Source organism: Eurosta solidaginis, chromosome 1 (genome assembly GCF_040869045.1).
Source record: "Eurosta solidaginis isolate ZX-2024a chromosome 1, ASM4086904v1, whole genome shotgun sequence".
NCBI classification, from domain to species: domain Eukaryota; kingdom Metazoa; phylum Arthropoda; class Insecta; order Diptera; family Tephritidae; genus Eurosta; species Eurosta solidaginis.
Window position 1 is genome coordinate 6,968,416 of NC_090319.1, and position 8,655 is coordinate 6,977,070.

The 8,655-nt window shown below is 32.1% G+C and overlaps 1 protein-coding gene across 3 annotated transcripts in view; it reads right to left on the reverse strand.

Moving 5' to 3' along the window:
- Positions 1 to 2,615, reverse strand: part of ich (zinc finger protein ichor) — a 49,098-nt gene extending 46,483 nt beyond the window's left edge. For 2 of the 3 annotated variants that reach the window (XM_067778448.1, XM_067778440.1), the window contains exon 1: positions 721 to 2,615. The gene's annotated coding sequence lies outside the window, so the exon portion shown is untranslated. The remainder of the gene's footprint in view (positions 1 to 720) is intronic. The other variant, XM_067778431.1, reaches the window with a different exon arrangement.
- Between the last annotated feature and the right edge of the window lie 6,040 nt (positions 2,616 to 8,655).

Sequence of the window (8,655 nt, forward strand, 5' to 3'; positions counted from 1 at the left end):
TTTTTTACTTTTTTTCGACTTTGATTTTTAAGGTTTTTTCATGACCTACTTAAAAAATATTTTCATATGTATACCCTCTCCGACCCGAAAATGTCCGATAAAAAGTTGGCGATAACAGTTTTTTGAAAAAAAAAAACCGATTTTAGGTACAATCAAAACCTTAAAAATCAGTCGGTAAAATTCAAAAAAAAATTTCGATAATTATTTTTTTAGGTATGCGTATTGGAACTTTTTTTCCTGAGCCCAAATTCTATCGAAAAATCGATGGCGCGATATCGGTTAATTAATCGACCCAGTCTAGTATACATCCAAAAGATGATAAAGTTTATAATGACTACCAATTAGTTAGTAGGGGAAGTCCATGGTTGTAAACAAGGCATAGATATTGGTAGTAGAAGGGTTAATATGTAAGTGTTATTCATACTCACTATATGTTTTTTTTTTTTTAGAAAAAGAGATACTTGTTAAAAATTTAAATGCAGCGACAGCAAATAATCATGTCCAAACAAATATTTTTAAGCACAAAACGCAAAACGATGAAATATGGACTCATGAATATATATAATTTATTATTTAATAATTATAAAGTAGGGAAAAGATGTGTTAGCATAGAGGAAGGGAAGAATGAATAACTTAAAAAAAAATTTAGTAGTAGGGTGCACAAATATGTTTCAATAGTGTAATAAAATAGGGAAAGGAAAGAAAAATATATATATTTACAATTCGAAAAAGTAGACAAATATCAGCAATTAACATTTCACAGTAGTAGCTTTTATTTTGTAGTTTACTTGTTGTTTGGATGTTTTCCTGTAGTTGGTTGATAGTTTTGGGGTATAAAACTTTAGAACGTTGGGGTATTTGTGGTTATATAATTTGTTTAAGATAGGCATATAATAGCCAACACCTGGGAATTTCGCCACAAAATAATGACAAAGTAAGGGTTTTCTTTTCTGATAAGTTTTTTATTGTTGGATATTTTTTATTGTAAGAAAATATTTACAACAGTTTTATTTATAAACGCTGATCGCTGTTGTAGTGTTATTCAAAGCTGAAGAATTATTTCGTTGGTTTGAAAATTATTTAATATAACTTTTTATACGTAGAAAAATGTTGTCTGTTTCTAAATAATGAAATAAAATTCACTCAAATTTGAATACTATTGTAATTTTTGCTCGAAATAACATATTGTCGGCCGTTTTGCGTTTGATAATTTTGTTAATTTCTGTTGTTTATATTTTTTAAACTTTTTGCAATATTATCTTTGTTTTCTGCTTTGCTGTGATGTTGTTGTACTTCTAGTTCCTTAGTGTTGCACAGTTATGAGTAAAGTGATTTTTCAAACACTATTTGAATATTTGATTTTTGAAAGAGTTTTCTTTCGAAATAATCTGAAAATGCGCTTTTCGTTGTATACTTTGTGGAAATGCTGTGTAAATGATGTACGGTTGTAGGCATATAAATAATATGCGCGTATGTTTTACTTCTAAGATTTAATGTGTGTACGCATTATTGACACAATTTTTTTTAATTATTCAAAGCTTGTTTTCGTTTCTTTCAAAAACATTTTTTTTTTTCAAAAATTTGTTTAAATTGTTGAAAAAAGTTTATTTTTCATATATTTTTCAAAAAATTTTTTTTTAATTTTCTTCAGCACGTTTTTTGTAATTATTTTTATGTGTTTTGAAATAATTTAGTTTCAATATATAAAACGTTATATATCTTTTCAAATTTTTATTTTAAATTAATTTTTGTTTTTGTTTCGTTATTGTGTTTACTTTTTTATCTCGCACAAATTTGTTTTATTCTCAACTTTAATTCCGTAAATTGGCAGTTTGCATGAACGTGTCTTTCGGATTCCATGCTCTTACAATTATTTGCACCCAAACAGTTTTCCGTGTTTATTGGGTAAACATATTTGACACATTTTTTATCACATTTTGATTTTTGTTGCTGTTAAGCTTCAAATTATGTTCAGTCTATGACTTGAAGTTATTAATTTTTCAAATCACCTTTTTAGTATATTTTCGAAACCTCGAAATTAAGTATTTTCAAGAACCTTGCCCAAATCAAATATCTTCGTTTTATACTCCAATTTTCATGGACTTTTAGTCAAAGAAATTTATCAGTTAATGGTAACTGATTTTGATTAGAATTCATAACTTTGCAGTTTTTTGAAAACTTTTTAAAATTTCGAAAATAACACAAAAGAATATTTCAGTTTGCTATTTTTTTATTTTAACCATTTTCGGAGCATTCACGAATCATTTTATTGATCAGCAACTTTTTATTTTGTTCAAGCCACTTTTTTTCATAAAATTTTTTAATTTACTATTTGTGGTATTTTCTTTATCAACAATTAAAACATGTTGTGCCTTTTTGTGCTTCAAACTTTTTTTTTTTTTAATTTTTAAATACAAAGATATTTTTCACACATTTTCAACTCTTCAATATTTTGTATTAAGTTAAAAAGCACAATTTTATATTTTTTTATTCGATTATTAATCTGCAATCAATACAATAAGTTCATTTAACTTTTTTTCTCCACGCACAGAACGCCCGAAAACAGAGCAGAGAAATTTCCACAAATCCGAATACGTCAACGGTAGAAAGCCGACTGTGCGCAGGCGCCCCAAAAGAAATGCGCACAACGGCACCAATAGAGCATCGCAATGGCAACAACGACTATGGTTGTTGTAAAATATAACAACAACAATAATAAGTTACACGAAGACTCAAAGCAGCAGCAGCAGCAGTAGAAGTATATAGTTTTTAAGCAGAAGCGTCAAAGAATGGTTTATGCACACAAGGATGGGAGCAAATGGTCTTGAGCGTAATTTTACACATACATACACACGTAGTACTAATTCTATAACTTGTTGTTGTTTTGTATTTCTTCAGTCTGCGCAACTGGACGTTTAAGAAGGCCACGAAACAAATTTTCGGAACCAACTAAGCACAGAGCTACTATGGTGGCAAGAGTCACAGTATGAGCCAACATCTTTTTGTTTCTTTGTTTTTGCATTGGCTAGCGAACATCATTTGCACGAATGCACAGCATGAAATCGTCGCCTTCGTTGATTTGTTCAATCTTGTTTAGTAACAAAAATGGTTACATGAGCGCGGGATGCGGTGTGTTAAGCTACAAGAATGGTCACAACCTGGCGTTTGGAGTTAAGAGCGTACAAACAACAATTGTGTTTCCTGCTCATAGCTTGCAACAAGTTTGAAGAGCGCGCAATTTGAGCGAACCTTTTAGCTGTGTTTGCCTTTGCGATTTCATGAGTGTGTAATTGGACAGTGAACTGTTATTTTTACCTTCAACGCGTTCAAAGTCATGGCTAACGAGTAGGTAAATCCTAAGCTGGTTTAGCAAGCAGGTGAGAGAGAGAGCCCAAAATCATGAGTAAATAAGAGTAGCAAATATTGTGCTCTTGTTGCTAAACTCATTAATTTTAGGTGAGTGAGCACAAATAAAATATTGAAATATTTTATTTACTTTGTTGTTGCTTTTCTTCTTTGCACGCGCGCAACATGTTTCTCGTAATATTGTTGTATACTCATATATGAATAGAAATTTTTTATGTCTGTAACCTACAAAATCATTAACTACGAAGCAATTTGAATATGAAATTTATGTTAAAATTTTATGACATCTCGTTCGCTAGTAGATAAGTTGTAAGTTTACGTGTTGTGTTTGCAGGTTTGCATCTTGAGTCTTTTGTTTAGCAAGTTTGTAAGTGTAGCAAATCAATTCAGTGGACTTACGCTACTTTTTATCAGCTGAAAATGGAATCAATTTGCTGAGCGGAATTTGTATGGCTTAAATTATGACATCAAAAATTTAGTTGCATTGAAATAGTGCAAGCAGATTGATATAAAGCATATGAAAGCAGTTACTTTTTACTGCCAAATTGTGACGGAAATAAGGTATTATAACGAAGGAATGTTTGAATAGACGATTCGACACTTGAAAAAGCAAACTCAGAGAACCGAATATTCTCTAGTTATGATTGTAGAGTTATCTACTTTATTTAAATATACTTTATTTTTGAATCTTATTTTTTGAATTACTTTATTTTTGAATATGATTTCAAAAAAGAAAACTTCAGTGTCAGTGAATTTATAAATTTTAAATATCAATAATAATATAAAAATTTAAATAAATAATAAATAAAATTTTAAAATATATAGTTTAATTTAAACTATAATGGCGATCCGGAAGAATCTGGAAAATTCTAATTTTATATTCAACTCACCCTAAATGTAAAGAAATTTTTGAAGATCATCATCATGATGATGATAACCAAAATGGAGATATAAAACTTTTACCAACAGATTTTCTTACTGTCCAATATTTAAAATTAAAACATGTTGGCACCGCATTTTATCCTGAAGACGTAAAAGATACGTACAATGATGAACTTGTTGAAACTAGTGATCAATACTCGATCTTTCAATTTCCCGATGAAGATACAAATGTGCTTTTAATCATTATCATTTTACAACAACGATATAAAAATTCCACAATACAAATACGAGATTCATATTTAAATAATAACCTCATTTTCAATTCGAAAATAACACAAAATACTACAAAACAAAGCAATAACTTTCATTTTTAGAATAAAATCAAACAAATTTTTACAATTTTCAAAAATCTCTAAAGATTTCTTAAAATAATTTTTATCGACATATTTTCCAAATATCAATACTTTCATATTGAAATGTAAATCATATAAAAACCCAATATTAAACTAATTAACATTACACGAATCATTGACAATTTCATATCATCCTCAAACGAATAAAGGAATCAACTTTTCATTTCTTATCAACAACTTGGACATACTTTATGCAGAGTAAAATAATATATTGAACATATATTCTGCATAATACAAGTTTTTAATTTTTGAGTAACTGTGCACACAAAGTTGCCATCTACTATCATTCAACCTCATTCTAGGTTCTTCAAATACATCGTTATAATTAACAATATTCAACGAACAACTATTAAGTTATTATTACCCTCAACAACATAACAATAACGACACCTAAAAAAATTTACCAAGTACATCGAATCATCAAAAAATTGGGTACCTACATCAATACTAACATAAACTTTTAACGCAATTAAAAAAAAAATTAAATTTTTTTTTGTTTTTCAAAATATAACACAAAATTCTTACAGTACTTAATATACACTGTAAATTAACATTAAAAAAAATAAATTTTTCGTTTCACTGGAGGGGGAGTAAATGTAGAGTTTTCTATTTTATTTAAATATAATTTATGTTTGTATTTTATTTTTTGAATTACTTTATTTTTGAATATGATTTGAAAAAAGAAAATTTCAGTGTCAGTGAATTTATAAATTTTAAATATCAAAATAATATAAAAATTTAAATAAATAATAAATAAAATTTTAAAAATATATAGTTTAATTTAAACTATAATTAATAATATTTGGTGGTTAACCAAATATTTAAATATTTATTTTTTAGAAATATTATTTTATTTATTTTTGAGTTTAAATATTTTCCAACTAATTAGAATTTTCTTTTTTGAAGTTATTCAAAAATTTTAAAACTCAATTAAAAATTATTTTAAAAATTAAAGTAAAGAGTACAAAGTAGTTAACACTATAATGATATCAATGCCCATAATTTAGCGGCCTATCAATCCTGCTTGTTTATTTGGAAGATGTAGTATTGACCCTCCTCCGTAGGCCGAGATACATTAAGTAACTTCCAATCCTGCGTCGGTATATTCGATTTCAGCCTCTGCATAAAGCGCAGCATATCCTCAACATCACCACGTATGACATCCGTACTTTAACTTATGATATCGTACTTGCGCTCTATCGGAGAAACTTCCTCTAGCTAAATCAACCTCGCGATGCTGTCGCACGGATGGAAGAGGGTTCCATGGTTCTTTCCGCATCATCTTGAACATAATGCTAATAATCACCCTCTCCGTAACAGCCGAAGTCATAATGTTACATACCTTTGACCAACCGAGAAAGGCGGAGATCTAGCGTTAACACCCTTTAGTTTAGCACCTACTCTCATATCTCTTGTTAGCAAATAGTCACTTTTTACGTGCTCGGCCTGTCTGGGACTGTTCCTTTCTGTCTCTTGAAAACAGGCATGTTGCCACTGATTCTACACTACTTGCGCTCCCCGAATAAGATGCGCCGTTTGTAGCGATTGTGTGTGCCATACCTTGCGATTCTGTTCTCCCTCTCTCATCCTCCATATTCACACTAGATACTGAGTTGTTTACCTAAGTCGTAGGGTTACCAAGTAGTCATCCAAAAATCATTAGGTCTGTAAGTATAACAAATGTTTGGTAGTTACTGAGCAGAGTACCTGAATATATTGACTTAATTGCTGTGATATCATTTTAAGATGGCTAGAAAGTTAATACGGAATATCAATGGAAGCTGTTGAGTTCAGTAAAATGGATTAAATCTTATCTTGTGTGCTTTTTAGAACAATGCGATATTCAACGCAAAGATCTCCCTAATTTGGCGTACAGTCCTTTAGGGGATAAGAATGACAGAGAAAGAAACATATGTGGATTGGGAACTCCCGCAGGGTAGGCACATCGATATACTGCTTAGGGAATTACTGTTGGTTGCTGTTGTTGTAGCGATAAGGAGACACACACAAGGCCTTGGGTATTATCGATGTTTATGGTCCTTACCGGATGTTGCGGTAAAAACACCATAAAGGTAGAAGCCCGACCATATCGGGAACGCTTTGGTATGACCACATGAAACCTTCTAGGCCATCCCGCTCTCTCATCTCCTAGATCCATCAGGAGTTCGGGGTCGCCAGAGCCTCGAAATATGATTCGCCACGGGTAGGTGAGGTTGATAATATTGCGCCGGCAACGCCTTGAGAGGGTTGCGCTACACAACCCCTTGAATCAATTCGGTATTTAGGTGCCTCTTACGACAGGCATACCTACCGCCGGTATATTCTAATCCCCTTAACCCGCTGGGGTGTTAAAGAATTACTGTTAAGGATAAGTTGGAAAGATATTAAAGGCAGAGGGCTTAGTCTCCTTTTTTGGCGGCCTAGTATGTGTCACGAGCCGTTATAAAAATATCTATCCTTTAAAAGATGACAAAAAAGGAATTTTACGTATTCAGCATTTCGAAGTTTAAAAAGCGATTTGAATGTCTGATGAGGTTAAGCGCTATTTTACGAAATAGAGTTCTACAAATTTGGCAAGTCTTTTTTTTTTACTATTTAAATACATTTTTTTTAACTCATTAAAATAGAGATAATGTCAAATTACTATACAAAGAAATCAGCACAAAAAAAAAATAGCCAGACAAATCAACACAAACTTTAAGTTGCTTGATAATTGTTGATGTTGCTGGCCCACATACAAACAAATAAAATTGCTTAAAGTGTTAGTGAATCTCATTTGAGAGTATCACTAATATCTTCCAAACCGTTCGTGAGTTGCGCGCAGCACTATCTCTCCTCACTCACACTGATATCTCGTGTTAAGTGGAAAAGTCAACCCGGCAGCCATTATTCGTTTGCAACTTGACCTAGAAAGATTTTTATTCTGTTATTTTGCCTTATAAACAAAATTGAAGTCTTGTTTATTGTGTTGCAAAGTTATTTTATGTTGCCAGCTATATGTTGTGCAACATTTTGTATTTAAGAAAAGCGGTGTAAGCTGTAGCTAAAAAGTATTAAGCATCTTTATAAAAGCTTAAAATTTCCGCTAGGCCCCCGTGCATAGTAATATTGAATTATACGTGAACGCTGATGACATCGAATTCGACTTGATTTTAAGAATAATGAAGTCTCAAGGTCCAAGGTCAAGAGTACCCTTCCATATCGCACTAAACATTAGTGAGTATTGTGCTTGCACAAAAGCGCGGAGCTGCAATATTTCTTAAGATCATGTGCAAAACCTGCGATATTAGACCCACAAAGTGGCTCATATCTCTGAAGAGAGAAGACTTAAAGCTCATGATGGGCATACTGACTGGACACTGCCTTCTGGCGTCACAAGCTTATAAGTTAGGCCTCGTCAGTAACAACAAGTGTAGGAAGTGTGAGCTGCAGGAAGGAACGGTTGAGCACGTTCTGTGTTTATGTCCTGCGCTCGCCAGGTCAAGGCTCCAGCTATTAGGGGCGGCAGAGTTGCCAGATCTTGAGACAGCAATTAAGCTGGGTCCTAGAAAACTACTAGTATTTGCCAAGAGAACGGAGTTATTCTATAACATATGTCCTGGCACCTTGTTGGGGCTCTTCCGTTTGGTCGTCAAACAAATTCTGGTAACACTATGGACACAATCAGTCTATGGGTCATTATGGACCGGCCAGTTCAACCTAACCTAAATGTGCTGTTGCACCGATAAATGAAGTACATATAAGAAGAGGCTTATCAGCAAATCTTTTTCCGATGCTCTGGACCTTACACAAAGGTACTCAAATTACAAGAAATAGTATCTCGCTGGTCTTCCAGATGTAAACGAAATAAATAGGAAATAAAAGGAACTAAATAGGACATGGGCATTCACAAAGAACATAAATTTATCCGACTGGAATGCCATGCACGTCCTGTAAATCTTTCCTATAAATTTAATTCAAAAATAAGCCTTCGGTTCTTTTTCGTTTCTGGATC